The sequence below is a fragment of the Thermobia domestica genome, chromosome 9, assembly GCF_964235325.1.
Source record: "Thermobia domestica chromosome 9, izTheDome1.hap1.1, whole genome shotgun sequence".
In the NCBI taxonomy this organism is placed as follows: domain Eukaryota; kingdom Metazoa; phylum Arthropoda; class Insecta; order Zygentoma; family Lepismatidae; genus Thermobia; species Thermobia domestica.
In genome coordinates, this window is record NC_137462.1 from 3,824,700 (window position 1) to 3,842,276 (window position 17,577).

General features: G+C 35.7%; 1 protein-coding gene across 1 annotated transcript in view; it reads left to right on the forward strand.

Moving 5' to 3' along the window:
* Positions 1–795: 795 nt before the first annotated feature.
* The window catches only part of LOC145694344 (uncharacterized), a 273,653-nt gene continuing 256,871 nt past the window's right edge, over positions 796–17,577 (forward strand). The window contains exon 1 of the mRNA XM_081770471.1: positions 796–1,185. The gene's annotated coding sequence lies outside the window, so the exon portion shown is untranslated. The remainder of the gene's footprint in view (positions 1,186–17,577) is intronic.

Consider the following 17,577-nt stretch of genomic DNA (forward strand, 5'->3'; position numbering starts at 1 on the left):
GATAAAGTACTGTAGAGAATGTATTTAACAAATATACATAGAATACATGTCAAGCTTCGTTTTTATATATACAGTAAAAGAAGATATTAACAAACAGGTTTCTATGTTCTTTGGACGTTATCTATGACTTGAATATATTTTTAAATTGTATTCAGTATTTATCTTCACTATTTCGAGTTACATTTTAGTGCCTATTTTTTTAAATTTTAAGTGCCTATTCTCCAGGTTTTTAATGCCTAAACATCCGGTCTCTAGCTATTAGGCAATCCTTGGAAAATGAAAATGACAAAATTATCCAATTGTTCTGAGACGAAGAGATCATTTCAATTTTAATTTCAGTTGATCAAAGACTGACTTAAGGCTTGTGCCTTATCTTCCACTCGGTCTAATAAATAGTTACATTGTGTACGTATTCTTAATAAGGGTACAAAGGGGAGATTATGTATCCCTTTTCTCCTCAGGAAAACTAAGGTGATCTTTATAGTTACAGATTTGTGTGTTAAATATTTGTTCTGAGTCCTCAACCTCCAGACATGAGATCTTTCGTCGTAAGGATAAATCTCTGCAATAAATATAAATAGATCGTCAGTTATTAAATACCTCTCCTCTCAGCGATACCATTGGCAAGCCTTGTTCATAACTTTCACTTCCACTCAGCATTTCCGACGCAATCACAAATCGCCTGTAAACAAGATAATATAAAACAATCAGATTGGATTTGTAATCAAGTTGATGTTCGTGTTGGCAACACTGCATGCGAGGTGGTCTCTGCGTGGGCTGCTGGTTGGAGAGCAGAAGGCAGTAATCCGGGGCGCTTGCACTGGGTGGATTCTCAGTGTGAGTGGTGTTGGTTTTTTTTCTTATTCGATGCTTAGATTGTACAGGAGAGAGATGTGACAGCACGCCAGTTCAGAAACCGCGTGTCCGACGAGAGACCCTACTCTGTGTTCTGAGGACTTGGTAAAGGAATTTCAACGTCTGTGTAGACAAGTAACGTTCACCGAAACTTCTATTCGGCAACGAAGTTTTTGTCGGTTGTCGCTGACGGATTATTTTATTCCTGTGCTTTCGAAGACGAAACATTATATAAGTAAAGAAGTATACATAAGTGTTGATGCGGGTTATGTAAATTGAAGTGATCTGGAGGATATGATCTCACAACATTGTTAGCGGTCTCTACCTCACGTGAGTACCTGCAAAAATCATTTCTTACTCAAAATCTTTTTGTCTGAAACAATTTAGGAACATATGTTTGTAGTCTACGAAAAGGGCGGGGTTACTTTTCACTGTTGAAAAAAATCACTCTGTCATCAACTTTTTTTTCGTTTGTTTTGTTAACTTGTTCGGTGTGTGTGTGTGTGTAAATGCGTTGGTGACAGTTGTTTGTGATAAATTATTGCATTACCGTTTTGTTTGGTTAAGTAATTTAAAAGTTACTATTTTTTTTTCTTTTTAACTTTTGTCATTATGACCGTTGTCTTAGTGAAGATGGCTTTAGTTGTTTTCGGTTCCCAGGCACTCAATGCTTTATGTTTTGTCTTCTTTGGCCGTGAGAACTGTGAAGACGTAATCTTGAGAATGCAGCTGCCAATACAATGAAAGCGAACGCAAGGATGCGCTGTATGGAAACATCCCTCTCTCTCAAGTTTAACCAAACTTTTAACAAAATGGAGTGATATTTCGGAAAAGAATTTAAGTTGGAAAATTAATCTATTTATTCTGAATATTTAACAGTCTGCTGGGATAATTTACACAGGAATAACAATCGTAACTACAAAGGGAAAGAAGTAGAAACAAGTCGACCAGGTTCTATGTTTAAAAATCTCCAGATTCAAACCCAGGACCTCCAAATTTCGAAAATGAAATGAAATCTTTCAGTTTAACGTCCAACGATTATGTCCTTTAGTCTAAGGGAGACGGATGATTAAAACAAGTGAATGATGAAGGAAGAATTGGTGGAATGAAAATCTTGAAGGAAACTGGAATACTTGCCGACACGATGTTGTCCACTACAAACTTACTTAGCCAGGAATCGAACAAGGGACCCCACGAACCAGAGGAAAAGCGCTCTACCATTGAGACACCTCCTCCCCACCATATTTCGAACCATTAATGTACACCAGCTCAATAAATATAAAATTATGACTGAGTTTAGTCATGATTTCGTTCCAAATATATTTATCGACAAAATATAGTAACTCATCACGTTCTGTACGTGGTTAAGTTCTTTGATATACGTATGTTAACTAATTTGATCAGGACTTGGTGGAATGGTAGAGCGCTCACCTCTGATAGGGGTCTCTTGTTCAATCCTGAGTGCAGTGATTATGTGGTGGACAATATCATGTCCGTGACTTTTCTCGAGTTTCTTCCGTTTCCTCCCACCAGTTCATAATCATTGTTTCATTGATCATCTGCCTCTTTTAGCCTGAAGGACATGATCGTCTGATGTAGAACTAGATATTTCATTTCATATTATTTTATATGGGAACATCTCTCATTAGAAAAATTAAAAATCAATTTCTTACCATGTGTTCCTATCAGAAAGTAAGGCGTCCACGTGTCTTTTACATGAGTGATGTATGGTCAGTACATTGGATCCAGTCGCTCTTATTTCTGGCTTCCTAGACCAGAGCTCGCTAAATTGTAATTAAAATAGCTCCTCTATTGCCTCATTACTCTGAAGCTAAAATGCAGATGTAAACTTTTTGTCCCAAAATGGAATCGAACCGGGACCTTGTAAGTTATATGTGAGCTTTGTTACTCATTTGCAACGTAAGAATAATTTTACGAAGCCAGAAACACGTTGTATCTCAAAGGAAAAGGGGATAATACTGATTATTGTAGCTCAACGAAGTAATTTTTCGAAAAAAAAATCGAATAGTGAATTAAACAATGTAGAAAATTATGTTTGTACAAAACAACACAGAATTAATTGAATGAGCAGCTAAAGTATTGGTGTATCAAATAATGCGCTTTAGAATGTATGACAGCAGGGGCGTACCCACGGGGGTATCTACCGCCCACAGAGAAATGATTGATGTAGCATGAAAACTTGATTTTGCACTTCATCGGTACTATTCCATGTTAATCAGTAGGTCCACGTCTCATATAGCCTCGCTGCTGAAAGGAACGCTAAACTAAAATCAACTCAACTCAACTCAACTCAACTCTTTCTCTTATAGAAACAATCTAGTTATAATTTTTTTCTGAAAATATAGGTGGAAATATTTTACAATTAATTATCTCTTTTCGGGTGCGAAATAATACCCGTTCAATACCACTCGTAGTATTGGACCCCCTTGCCCCCCCCCAAAAAAGCTTGGACCTCTTCCAACAAACTTTCTGGGTGTGCACCTGTGCAGTGTAAGTGTTTGCAATAGTTTTCTTTTGTCATAAGCTAATTCATTCACAGTCCGTCTCTCATCCAATCAAGATATTACAGTATTTCAAAGAAACTCGTGTTATGGAATTTATAACATAGACTCTCAGATGTTTTCTCAGTAATCCAGATTCGATTCCTTTAAGAACACTTGAGGATCCTGGATCATATGACGCGTTCAGTGAACAAGAGAGTTAACCCTTGTCCGGGCAAGCTATTTTTATAACGTAGACGGCGACTGGTGAATTACCAACTCTATTAGCCTTATCAACTCGATATGTTCATGACTTTAACTTCGACTAAAGATAGAAGAATTCAGAATTTTGTGTCATAGAAGATTTTATGGTTATTGAGAAATTCGAAAAAAATATGAAGCTACTGGGCCTGGGAGGCCCCGCTTGTCCGGATAAGGGTTAAGTATACTTTTTGGTCATTTTTGACATAGTTTCATCTTTAAGATCTCTATCTGAAGCTTGCTTTCAGATTTTAAAAGATTAGATATTTTAAATAGCTCTTATAATGTAAGATATAGTGTTGATTTTTTCATGTAACTAAGCAAACTGTACAAACTCTTTTTCTCACAACTCTGGGGATGGGACTTGATTCCCTTGTGCTTTGAATGACCCACAAGGGGATCGATTTCTATAATAGATTGTCGTTCAGTTCATGGTTACGCGCTCAGGATTGAAGTCCTATTGGGAGTGCAATACTTTGCACACAAACCCTACTACTGACTTTTATTTCAATTTAGCAGTAAATATTCTCTTTCGTGAACCCTTTTTTAAACAAGAACTTAAAAAGACCCAACTTTAAAGTAAGAATAAGGACATGACTGTCTGTTTGAAACAAGAATCCCGTACTGAAATAATGCATTTTCTTTAATAAAACGGAAATATGAAATGGTTTACTTACCATAGGTGAGTGATGAAATTAAACAGACAACCAATTATACATTCTTGACGATATCTTCTAGTGGATATTGTATCTATTAGGATTGTTGTATTCTTTACAAAGAAGGGAAATATAATTATCTTAATTCCAGAAACAAGCGTATAATTGTTTACAAATGATAAAATAGTATAGAAATATAAATCAGGGGTCAATTATTTCTGGACTTGAACACAGAACCTTTCTAACATGATGATCGACATATGATTTTCTTGTACCTCGCTCGGTAAAAAGAAGCATCGGCTTATTCCACTGAAGTTGCTCTCAGAAAGAATTAAAAATTTATTGAAATTTATCTTTGAATGTCAAGGCGTGACAATCATCGTGTACTATATAGCGATTTAATCATTTAATATGATTATTGATATATCGTCAACAGAGTCTTACAACGTTAAACATTTTATCTTTCCATTTGTCTCAAAATCCAGAAGAATTAAAGTTATGAAATAATATGCTAGAGTTTAGAAAGAAATTATCGGCTGTTTCAGTATGACAAATCACGGATTTAAAGGGTCTAGAGTAACGTTTTGAAGTCACAAGAACTTTATAAAGCTCCTCATTGCTGGATGATCAACGTTTTCGCCCTTAGTGTAGGAAACTGTTTATTTAACATAAATCTATTTGAAAAAAGTCAGAGATATAGTGCGTTCAGTGCACCAGAAAACCAATCCTGCTTTTGATTATTTTGAACATCTTTAATATGTCTATCTAAAGCTTCTTTCAAAGTATGAAATATTAATGAAAAAACACACACTGTTAACTTCTCTATGTAGTTAAGTATACAACACAAACTGTATATTTCTTTTTGTTACAACTTTGATGATTGAACTTGCTTTCCGTGTATTCTGAATGTTTCCAAACGTTTTCCAAATGTTTCCTTAAATATAATACACTAGCAGATTACCCGTTCTTTGGGTGGAGAGCCATCATCACCCTTACACTGTAAAAAAATGAGGTGTTGAAACAACACAAAATGACTACCACTTTAGCGTGTTACTTGTGTGTCAATTCAGCACAAAGACATCGCCTTCCGAGCATATCAAAAATAACTACTACCTGGGAGAATTTGCATTGGTATTTATCGTTTAATATGAGCAAAGCTTTACAAAATATTTTTGGTACTTCTGCCAAGTAATGAATAATGTTCTATGTTTTCAGTAATCGGTCACAATAATATTGTTGTAAACCTGTGAATCGTCTGACAACAGTAACACAGGCAACAATTCTGCCATCTTATGTTCATATATGCTAAGACACAAGAATAACAGATAAAGAAAACAGATGGAAGCACAGCTATCTGTGCAACTGTTGTCAGATGATTCACAGGTTTACAACAATATTATTGTGACTTGATTAATTTGCGTTTTGCAATCTCACGTGGTTCTCCTGTGTTGGCAGGTTAAGAAAAACAGCCCTCGTATATGTACTCTGAATTTGGTTTTGTCTAAGTGTGAATGTAGTTAATATACTCTCAGGCATTTTATTTTCGGAATATCACTACAGGAGTTAGTAGTAGTGTTGTTCCAATGGATACAGCAAAAAAGAAGTATTTTCTATTGTTTTTTAAATGTATATTTTACACTAATTTGTAAAAAAAAAAAAAAAAGAATGAAAAAAGAGGTTAAGCTGGACTTCGGTATGTGGACGAGAGCCTGTAGACATTGTCGTATATTCACTGTCAGATTACAAAACTATTGGAGGGTTCCTTCAAATTAAAATTATCCTGATATGATCCGCAACCCAAATTGCACTTATGCATTTTGAGTGGCCTGCAGTTCCGCATTTGGCTTCAATAAGCAGGATTACTAATTGATTGTCCAATTGAAGACCTGAATTGCAAAACATCCCAAGTCCAGTCTTTGTGTTCGTATTTTGCTTTTTTAAATTTTTTTATGTTAGCATCTATGTTTTAAGGGTAATTCACTTGCATAAAACGTGAGTCCAAATCAAAACTAAAATAACAATAATTTCAGCTAAACAGAATAGCATACCAAGTATAATCTCCTTGTTTTCTTCTAAAGACAAAAAAAGTATTCCGGTGGACTTGGGATGTTTAGCAATTCAGATCTTTAATTGGAGTTTGGCCACTTTTCAACTCCAAGCTACCCTACTTTTGTTTGTTCGCGAGGTTTCTGCTCCTAACAGGGAACGAGTCTGCGAATATAAGCACAGAAAGCAGTAACGTTAACTATTTGCTCAGAAGAGGCACAAGTCTGATAATTGAAGATAAAGGTGTAATTCCAGAATAAATAATAGTGCAAATGGCTCGCCTCCGTGCGAAGGGTACCTCAATTGATCTTAAGGCACGTCAACATCATTGTCCATGTTCCTTATCAGGGTCCTTTCGTTGCATCTCAGTACTTCTTTCTTTATTTTCCAATTCTTTCATTATGTCCACTTTGTATATCTAGTTTTAACCGATAGAAACTGCACGGAAATTTTAACCAATGTGTTTATTTCTATTATTTATTTATTTATTTATGTATTGTAAAGATTCAGATAGAATGTTGGCATTATCTTCTGTATATATATCCTATTTCATTGTTTCAAACGCTTTCCGGTTGCATTAAAAGAGAAACTTAATTCTGCAGCAATTATTTCTCAATCGCATTACATAATAATAAACAATTGAACGCATGAAGTGTATTAATATCTTTTATGAATGAATTTATGAATAATTGAACATTTTGACCTTGTATTTAATATTCCGAAGTGAATTTCAGCTACTGTAATGAAAGAAATATTCTTGTGTTCTCTCGCAGAATGATCTTAGTCTAATTGTGGTCTATTATTATTATTATTATTATTATTATTATTATTATTATTATTATTATTATTATTATTATTATTATTATTATTATACGTTAGAAAGTAACGGAAGTTTAACATAGATTCTTCCACATTGTAACTAGGAACTTGATAAAATATTTAATCACCGATGTAAGCAAATTCTTTCGCTAATAGGAATACGTACACGGGACAAATGCGTATTCAATGCAACTTATGACTATTTGTCGTAGTTTAGAATGACAAAATGAAATATAAACGTGTATATTGATCTCTTGTTGACTAAATCCTAGGCCAAAAGTGTAGGATACTGGTCATCCACAGCAAACTAAAATTCCAGCGTCTAAAACTCCATGATTTGAGATGCTTGAAGTTTTTAATGTCTAATTGTGTTTCAGTATTCTTTAATTTAAGTCTGAAATGATTATTATAAAGTGAATTTCTCTTTAGATGTTTCGTTTATTTTAATAACAAATGTATGTTACTTCAAATTGTTAATTTTTTAAAAAAATGACAATTTTACTTTAATTTTTTCTCGCATGAATTACTTCCAAGTGGACTGCATAATCGAATATAAAACACAGTCACGACAAAGGAAGAAAGGTATAAAAGTACTACGATCTTAGGGGAGTATTAAGAGCTAACTTTGGCACCTAATGCTGTTTTCATGTAACAACAGAACCATTTTCCATCTAATTATCTGGCATAACTCAATACCTTCATACATAGAGTAGTTAATATCTCATGGCTATTTCCTGGTACACTCCTTCATGTCCGAGTACTTAACTCTTGTGGGTTCCATAGGGTGCAGGTGGCTCAGTGGTATAGCGTTTATCTCTGGTGCGTGGGGTCCTTGGTTCAATCCTAGCCAAGGAAGTTTGTGGTGGACAACACCATCTTCGTGGGTTTTCTCGGGATACTCCCGTTTCCTCCCACGCTCTCATTCCACCGATACTTCTATCATCCTTCACTTGCTTTAATCATCGTCTCCCTTAGCTTAAAGAACATAATCGTGGGACGTTAAACTGAAACATTTTATTTTCATTCTATTAGGTTCCTTATATGATTCTCAATAAGAACTTTTGCCTCGCATGCAAACCAGACTGTTGGTTCAGATCCCACTTAAGGCAGTAAGCTCCGTCTAATATGGCTATAGTGACCTTTTTGGTGGACAAACACCTTCTTCATGGGTTTCCTCGAAGTTCTCCCGATTTCTCTCACTTTCTTCATTTCACCATTTCGTTTATTACCATAGTCACCGTATCGAGGTTCCTCGTGGCTAAGCGGTTAGTGTAGGCGCCTGTGGCGTCGGAGAGCTGCGTTCGATTCCCGGCGGGAGGTCATGTGGGTCAGATTCCACATTAAGCTGTAGGATCACGTCTCACATAGCCTCGCTGCTGAAAGGTACGCTAAACTGAAAATCAAAATTTAATCTAATCATAATCACTGCCTTCCTTAACCTTGAAACATAAATGTGGGATGTTAATTTTTTTTTAAAGATACTCTCTTGGAGACGAGACTTCACTTTTACGACAGAGTTCGAGACGAGACAGTCTTGATTTCTTGGCTACACATCCCTATGGTTGATTCTTCCAGTTTAAATTTGGATTCGTAGTTTGTATCTGGAGACAAGGGCGCCGATCCTGGGGGGCCGAGGGTCCCCCCAAAAGCTCATGTGGGCCCCCTCATTGTATTTGTAAATTTACAATATTTGGCATAATTTGAATGCAATTTCTCTTAAAATCCTCATACCTATATGTTTTCTGCATCTGAATGGGCCCCTCAAATTTACAGAGAAATCGGCGCCCTTGTCTGGAGGTTTATTAAATAAAATCCAACTTACCTGTATCTGTATTTGCAGCTAAATCCTCCAGAAACAACTTCACATTAGAGATATCAAAGTAATTGAAATGATACGTGCTTCATTAATGTCTCGTTGTTTCTGTTCGTTTGACTGATAATCTCTTTATTAATTAAGCTTCTTTTAAATGCAAAGTGATTTTGTTGCAACTGACGCTAAACCAATCCATTATTGCATCTCTCTCTCTCTTTCATTAAAAACTCAAGTAGCGGAGCCATTGACTCGTTACTTCTCCAATAAATAATTGTGGCCGGGCAATAAATCTATCTGAAAAGTAAATGAAGTGCTTAACCTTGGGACTGGTACACGCCGCGGATTACAATGCAATGGAACAACAATGAAACTGTTTGTTTGTTCAACATGACTTTAGTTTTATTCCCTGCTGATTTCTTCTTCGCATAGAATTAGATTTATTCCTACTTTTTTTCTTGTTATCCTCTGCTACTTGGCAGGTTTTCATTAAATAGAAAGACTACGTTTCTTGTACCACGACATATTCAGTAAACTTCTGCAATCAAAACCGTTATCAAAATTACACTGTACCTAGATAAGATTTTCGTATTACGAAGAACTCTTGTCAATATTTTCTCATTAAATCCTTATAAAATTGTAATCTCGAGTAGCGGTAAGGACAGTGACGTAACTAAGGGGGAGCAAACGGAGCTTCTGACCCGGGCGTCGGATTGGAGGAGGGCAAAACGGGGCAAATATTTATTTTTCACTATAAGGCAAGGGAGTTTTAGCAAACTAAAGATCATTAAAAAAAAAAAAAAAAAACTTCAGAAACTTAACAGAACAATAATGACTCACCAACCTTTGGATCATATCCATAGAGCATAAGTTAGGAAGGAACGTAAATATTGTAAAATCTTTTTCAGTGCCTTTTTTATTCTTTTACTCGAGATTTCTTCATAGTTTGTTATTAAAATGCTTACTAACATATCCTCATTTTATTTTCCTAACAAACCAATATATATTCCCAGTCAAAATAGTTTAGATTGATCGAGCTCCTGGTGTGATAACCATAGTGTTTGATGTCACGCCCCCCCCCCCATTCGCTATTAGGAAATCCTAGCTAAACGAACCAATATTATGTTGTCAGTAAAATAGTTTAGATTGATCGAGTCCCTAGCAGGGACGGATCCAGGATCCACTTCTAAGGGAAGGGCGGTGGGTTGTCATACTCCTACTTAGAGCTACTTTTAAGAGCTTCAAACTCTGGGATGGGTTTTATTTATATATAAAATAAGAAAGTTTTCTCTTCGGGGGGGGGGGGGAGGAATCACCCCGATTGCACCCCTGGATCCGCCACTGGTCCCTAGTGTAATGCTCACAGTTTTATGTCACAGACCCCCATTTACGAAATTCTGGCTACCTCCCTGGTAGAGGGTGCGCACTTTTTTATATACCAGCCGCAGAACAGTCAGTTATCTACAATCCCTGATAACGACATTTGCCGAAGAACAGGAAATAACCAAAGGTATTTCTGTAAACAGAGGTTGTTTACTTTGAAGTTGAAATTGTCTTCCTGGGAATGGAGGAGTGTGAAAGAACAACGGGTTTCACAATTAACATAACAATCAGCATTGTTAACATTACTTTTCACAGCCGTTATTGTTAAAACTGTGAATACAAACAGCTGCACATATGTTTAGATTCAAAATCATAGTAAGAATTCTTGTAGAAAACCGCAAACCATACAGATTAGAATGGTGTTATTTTTATATATGTAAATGCTGCTTTTAAAATTCTATTCGGCATCTTTATTTCATTATTGACGAAGTATGCACGTCACTTTGATACTTTGAATGTTTTTTTAACGTAACATTTGCCATGAACAAGGGCGCCCATGTTGTGGTTTCCAGGGGGGGCAAGTATAAGCGACGTTTCAAATATAGTTTCAAATTTTGCTGTAACTAATATAAAAATTCTATTGGGTTTTCGATATTCCCAAGTACAATTTCCTCTAGGAGGGTGCGAGCGCCCACCTTGCCCCTCCCCCTGATGGGCGCCCTTGGCCATGAACCAAGTAATTGGTTGAAGGAAGTTCTCCAATGTTCTTTGCGTTTAAGAGTCATCCCAGCGAAATTAAAATACCGCTAATTTTACATTATTATGTGATATCTTCAAATAGATAAAAGATAATCGAAATGTGGAACAAGAGAGCCTTAGACAATATCATTTTACATGAGAAACCGTTATCACGACTCACTTATCTGCTTTGGCGAATCTCACGAGCCATTTTGAAATTCGGCATTTATTTTCGCGTTTCTAAACAGCTGAAAACATAAAGCCACTAGGTGACTTGTGATAACAGTACCTCACTCAAAATAATATTGTTTAGGGCGCTCTTGTTTCATATTTCAATTATCTTTTATCTATTTGAAGATGTCACATAATTACTGTAAAATTAGAGGTATTTTAATTTCGCCGGGATGAAAACTCTTAACGAAAAGAAAAGTCTTGAAATGTGACATAGAAATTGATACATTCCGTTGGACTGAACAAAATAATGTGTATCATCTGACGCGTAATGTGCGACAAAATAGTGAAAAACGAATTACTTTGTAAACTTAAAATATGTTAGCATACGAGATCCATGGTACGTATAAAATCAGTACCGTGCCGTGAGGGGGGCGAGTGGGGCCACGGCCCCGAGCGCCGAAGTAAGGGGGCGAAAAATTCGAGAGTAAAAAGAAAAGATACTTATAAAATGCAAGGGAAAAAGTAATAAAAAAATGCTCAAAATCAAGGAAAAGCAGGGTTTATTTTATGAAAATTTTATTACACTTCGCGTCAACCATGATGACGCTTCGCGGCTGGTCTGTCGATCTCACTCGTATGTACGGGAGGAGGGGTGCTGTCCTATACTCACGCCCCGAGCGCTGATTTTCCTCAACACGGCACTGTATAAAATTGAAGCTAATACTGAAATATACTATCATTAAGGTTTTTTTTTAAATTCTAACACAATGAAGACGACAGTACACAATATGAATTATGAGATACGCACATAGTTTAAAATGCTTGTTCCCTAGGCAAGGGCGCCCATGTTATGGTTTCCAAGGAAGGGGGGCACGTATAAGCGACGTTTCAAATATAGTTTCAAATTTTGCTGTAACTAATGTAAAAATTCTATTGGATTTTTGATATTCTGAAGTACAATTTTCTCTAGGGGGGCGAGCGCCCCACCTTGCCCCCCTGATGGACGCCCTCGTCCTCAGCTCATATGTTATTCTTTGTTATTTATGTCATTTAAAGTTTATTTCATGTTTTACCTTTATTTCTGTTTAACTGTGTTATTCTGCAATATTGTTCTAATTATTTGTTGTTTTGAGTAAACTATTTATGTACTTATGTTGTGATTTTTTTAAAAATATACACGGTTCGATATTTTTAATATAATATAAGTTTGAAATTGATGGTAGTGTTTTGGAAAGGATACGACCGCGTTCCGGCACAACCCATACTCCAGAGAATATTCCCGCGGTGTGAGTGGTCTCGAAACTTTAGCGCCGGTAAGTAAACCAGAGGAGTTTCTGCACGTCGTCCTCTTCAAAGAATACTACAGAAGGATGTGTAGTTATTTCCATACAAAATTACAGTGTTATATGACATAGCTGTGACAACTTTTTTTTCAGAGAATTTGGAGAAGATTTGTGTCGTAGGGTTGTAAATAACGTTAATGTTCGTCTCAATGAGGTCTCGTCTCAAAAAGGTCCTTCATGATCATTAATCATGCACATTCCAAAGAATAAATCAAAGTTCAACTGTATCACATATTTTGCATATTAACAATTATATTAGGAAATTTAAGTGTATGACATTTCGTTCGCCACCCTGTATATTTAAAATATCAAAACGTAAAAGTACACAAACAGTGTACCCAAACCAACAAATTAGTAGAACATTATACAGAAGAAGTCAGTTGAACAGAAATAAAGAAAAAACATGGAATTAACTTTAAATGTACCGATTTCAAAAATTACTGCCGCTCTGTTTAAAATTTAGGAATAGATACTTTTACTGTGTGTTTTTCTCTAGTTATTTTAATTTCTGAGTCTTGTTATAGAAACTATATGATTTTATATTTAGATTCTGATTTACGTCTTAAGTTAACGATGAAGTGCCCTAAGAAGAAAGCGTATTTTCTACAAAATGATAAAATTGGAACTTGAGACTCTTAACAGATTTAAAAGCAAAGGAAAATTCTATATTCATGAAACGTACTAGATATTCAACATTATTGAAGTTGATTCCCTTGTGCTCTGAACGCCCTATGTCATTTTTGGACTCTTTCCTGCGTTATATGGTAACAAATGTAGAATTTGTGTTTCTTGACATCCTGATGAGTTGATTGACACTTGAGTTATCCATGTCTCGCAGTGTCATCATATCATGTCCCGTACTTGCCTCGAACAGACACGACCATCACCCTGAAAAAAAAAAGTCCTCCCAATTTGCATGTCATGCAAAAGAGAAAAAAGGCATAATAAACGTTTAAGAGCGGTAGCGAAGAAAAAAAAATAAACTCAAAAGAAACAGGCCATGAATAAAATAAAGAACGCCTAACAATACATAAGCAACAATTCAGATTATTATAGAAGCGTTAAATACAACAAAGAAGGTGATATTGCAACAAAAAGATGACAGAATTTTTTTAAAATGAAAAAAAAATCAGTTACTTTCCCTTCATTTATTGCAAGCCAAGCCAGGACCGAATGCATGTAATGCAAGAAATTATTCTTTTATGTTGAACGCGAAATAAACAAACAAACAGATAAATAGCTTTTCCTTGCTTTGCGTCTTTAACAGTGAAAGTTTTTTACATTAAAAATGATGTACAGAGAACGTTAACTTAACAATGCGGTATCAAGGAAGCAGAAAATATCATAAATGCTCTTTCTTTACTTCAATAGCCATTATTTTAATATTTTTTTTATCGTTTCAGGAAATGTCAGACGTCGCTCACTTTCTTTATCTTTCGTTTTTCCATTTAATCAACTCAATTTAATGTTTGAATTATGCTGTTTTAAGTGGAATTTTAATAAATGAAGTGTCGGTTATGTAATAACAATAAAATAAATTGTAAACACCATTCTTTTAAGTTACTTTAATAAATTACAACAATTAAAACAAAATTCTTCCTTCTATATCGTCTTCCTTATATTACTAATTGTTCTCCCGCAGAAACTTTAAAAAATATATAAATAATAGCTTAAATTATTTTTGTCACTAAAAAAACTGGGGGGCCTAGAGCCTCCAGTCCCTGGGCTAGATCCGCCATTGTTCCTCCGTACGTTTTCAGCTAATCTGCAAATTATCTACATACTAGCGACACCTCTTGGCTTCAGGTACGCGGCAGTGCAGCTAGTGACAACTATTTAACCTACATAAGTGACACGAAGAAAGTGTTCTGCGTTTTTCACAAGGATTAGAAATATCTAAATATTTACGCCTAGATGTTATGCAACCAACAATTCTTAGATGTTTTAAAGTTTACGTTAATGGTGCCTACGAGATAAATTGTGATGCTTTCTCGCCTCAAAAATGTGTTCTTGTTGTTAAAGTCGTCTCGTCTCGAAAATTATAGTTTCTGCTGGAATACATCAGTCTCGTCTCTCACGGTCCCGCGTAGCGTAGTCACTAACTCTCTGGGCGAGTAAACGAGCGGTCCGGGGTTCATTCCAGGTGCGAATACTCGATTGAAAAAGTGTGAAAGCTTTTTCATACCAGCCGTTCTGAGTGAGATTTTTCTGGGTTTTCCTCATTCATACCAGGCAAATGCCGGGATGGTATATAAAAACTAGATATACGGAAACCTTACATTTAGTACGTAAATCTGTATAGAGCATACGTTATTCATATACTACCTTCATAGTCCTTTTCCCGCTTACATGTTACATCATACCGCTGCATGATGTCTGACATCTAACAGTCTTCCGTATATTACATACTATAAGTACGTTTCATACCTCAACTATATGTTACATACGTCCATCTGTATGTGAGATCCTGACCGCCTATATACAGATCTTTCGTTCGTACGGAAAATATGTTTATTCCGGACACTTATACGGAGAATACGTATTAAACATAGTTTTGTTATACGTGTGCTGCAGTACGTTAAGTCCAAAAACTACAGGATTTACGCATGTAATCTATGTTTTTACGAATGCCATATACGTTTTTTTTTATCTCAGTGCAGATGCACCTGAACTCTGATTACTCAATTTGAAACTGGTTAGAGAATACCAAACCATAGTTCACCCAATGCACAACATTTAACTTAAGTTATCTGAAACTGTTGTAAACAGATACCAACACAATATAGCCTATAATACAACTATCTCAGTGTCCCACAAATGAAGACATTATCGACAGGCTCACACTTTCCGAGACAAGACATGACTTTTATTATACGGTTTCGAGACGAGCCAGTCTCAACTGTTGTCTAGTAATAACACTAATTACCTGAGAAGAAATTGTTCTTGAGAGAGTGTATATTACTTATTTACTTGTTGAAGTTAAGCGTTTATTTTCAGTACTTAGGCTATACGGGACGTGGCCTACAGTTTCAACGTAAAATCTAAACCAGCATAATGCATTCAACCCTCCCCCATATGGAAATTGAACACGGGACACTGTGCACCAGAGATATATATGTACTAACCACTAGACCAGCAGGGTAAACACCGTGTGCGAGAGTTTCCTCGGGATTCTCCCGTTTCCTTCCACTTTCTTCATTTCACCATTTCATTCATTTCTCATCATCACCGTCTCCTTTAGTCTAGCCGGCATAATCGTGGGACGTACAACTCAAAGATTTCATTTCATTTTTTTTAGACCAGCAGGAAATGTAAAGGAATATTTAAGATATTGCGGAAGGAAAAAGAGGAAGAGTCGTCTGAGTTTGCGGCAAGTGATTTACCAGCGATGCAGAATACTTATTATTATTATTATTATTATTATTATTATTATTATTATTATTATTATTATTATTATTATTATTGAGTTGAGTTGATTTTGAGTTTATCGTCCCGTTCAGCAGAGAGGCTATATGAGACGTGGACCTACTGATTAACGTGGAATCCGAACCACATGAGCTCCCGCCGGGAATCGAACCCGGGTCTCCCGCGCCAAAGGCGCGTACGCTAACCGCTTAGCCACGGAGGAGCTCTATTATTATTATTATTATTATTATTATTATTATTATTATTATTATTATTATTATTATTATTATTATTATTATTATTATTATTAAAAACTATGTGGCTTAGATGAGTATTGGTATGTGATAGATAAGTAGGTGTTTCGATAGAGTCAGTCAAAGCAATGAAATACAGGAGTGAAAGAAGCCGCTGAACACAAAAGAAACATCCTGACGTCAATAATTAAAAAGAAGCAACATCTTCCTAGGTCATTCGCTTTCGTTGGCGCCCAGGCGTGGCTGATGGAATTGAATCAACTAGTAGAATCACAACAAAATAAAATGGATATTTCAATTGCAATCACGAACTGAGTAATGTCAGCCAGTGCTCTCAGAGAGAACCAAAGAATGGCGTCCTTTGTTTCTGCTGAGTAGGTTCCTTCTGGAAACACAAATAACCTTGTGGCTTCCACTCCCTTCTTTCGTGGCGATGCAAGTTGTGCATTAAGTTTGATGCTGGCCTCTTCTCTAATTACCTGTAAATAATCCTACCTGCACAGCGAATAGCTATTGTCAAATATTTACTCCATACGATGCTCGCTTCTTGAAGGTGTTCGTTGACTCATCACAGTGCATCATGAAGCATATACAATGTCGTGAGTTTCTATCTTTCCTTTTTATCTTTTTTTTTTTTTTTTTTTTTACAATATCTCACAACCTTGCAATTTAATATTTACATTTTTTTTTTCTTTACTGAAGGCTATAGTGCGCTTATTTATTTTCAAAATAAACGTAAGATTTCTTGAGGGTGAGGCAGGGTGTGGACTCCAGCGTAGGTTGTAGTCATTCTCCTTACCTTGGCATAAGTTTAAGATTGTTAGTTTCCACTAAATAATAGTTAGGATTTCTTTTGAGGACAATGAAACCCTTAACAGCGAAAGGTTAGCCATCTGTATATACAATGTCTTCATCGCTTTGAAGATGATGTCTTGTACGTACTGTACAAGAAAAGTTGAAAATATTGTTTTTCAAATATGCATTGACAAACTTTCTGTTGGGATACTATGAACAGATAATAACACATGAAACGATGACCATTTGTACTAATTTTGATGTAAGAGCGTATGTATGAAATGTTAAGTTATATTTTATACTACCATCAATTACTCGCTTTGCTGGGTTAAATTAAGAAAAGATAGTAAACTATTCCGTTAGCCAATCACTTTTTACTATTACTGGAGGGGTCTCCGATATCGGTCATTTTCGATCATTTTCACACACACACACACACACACACACACATATATATATATATATATATATATATATATATATATATATATATATATATATATATATATATATATATATACCTCAAGTTGCGGAGCTGAATTTGGTTTAAATGGTATCCAGAAATATCACTGTTCATCTCAGCGACCCCCAAAAACT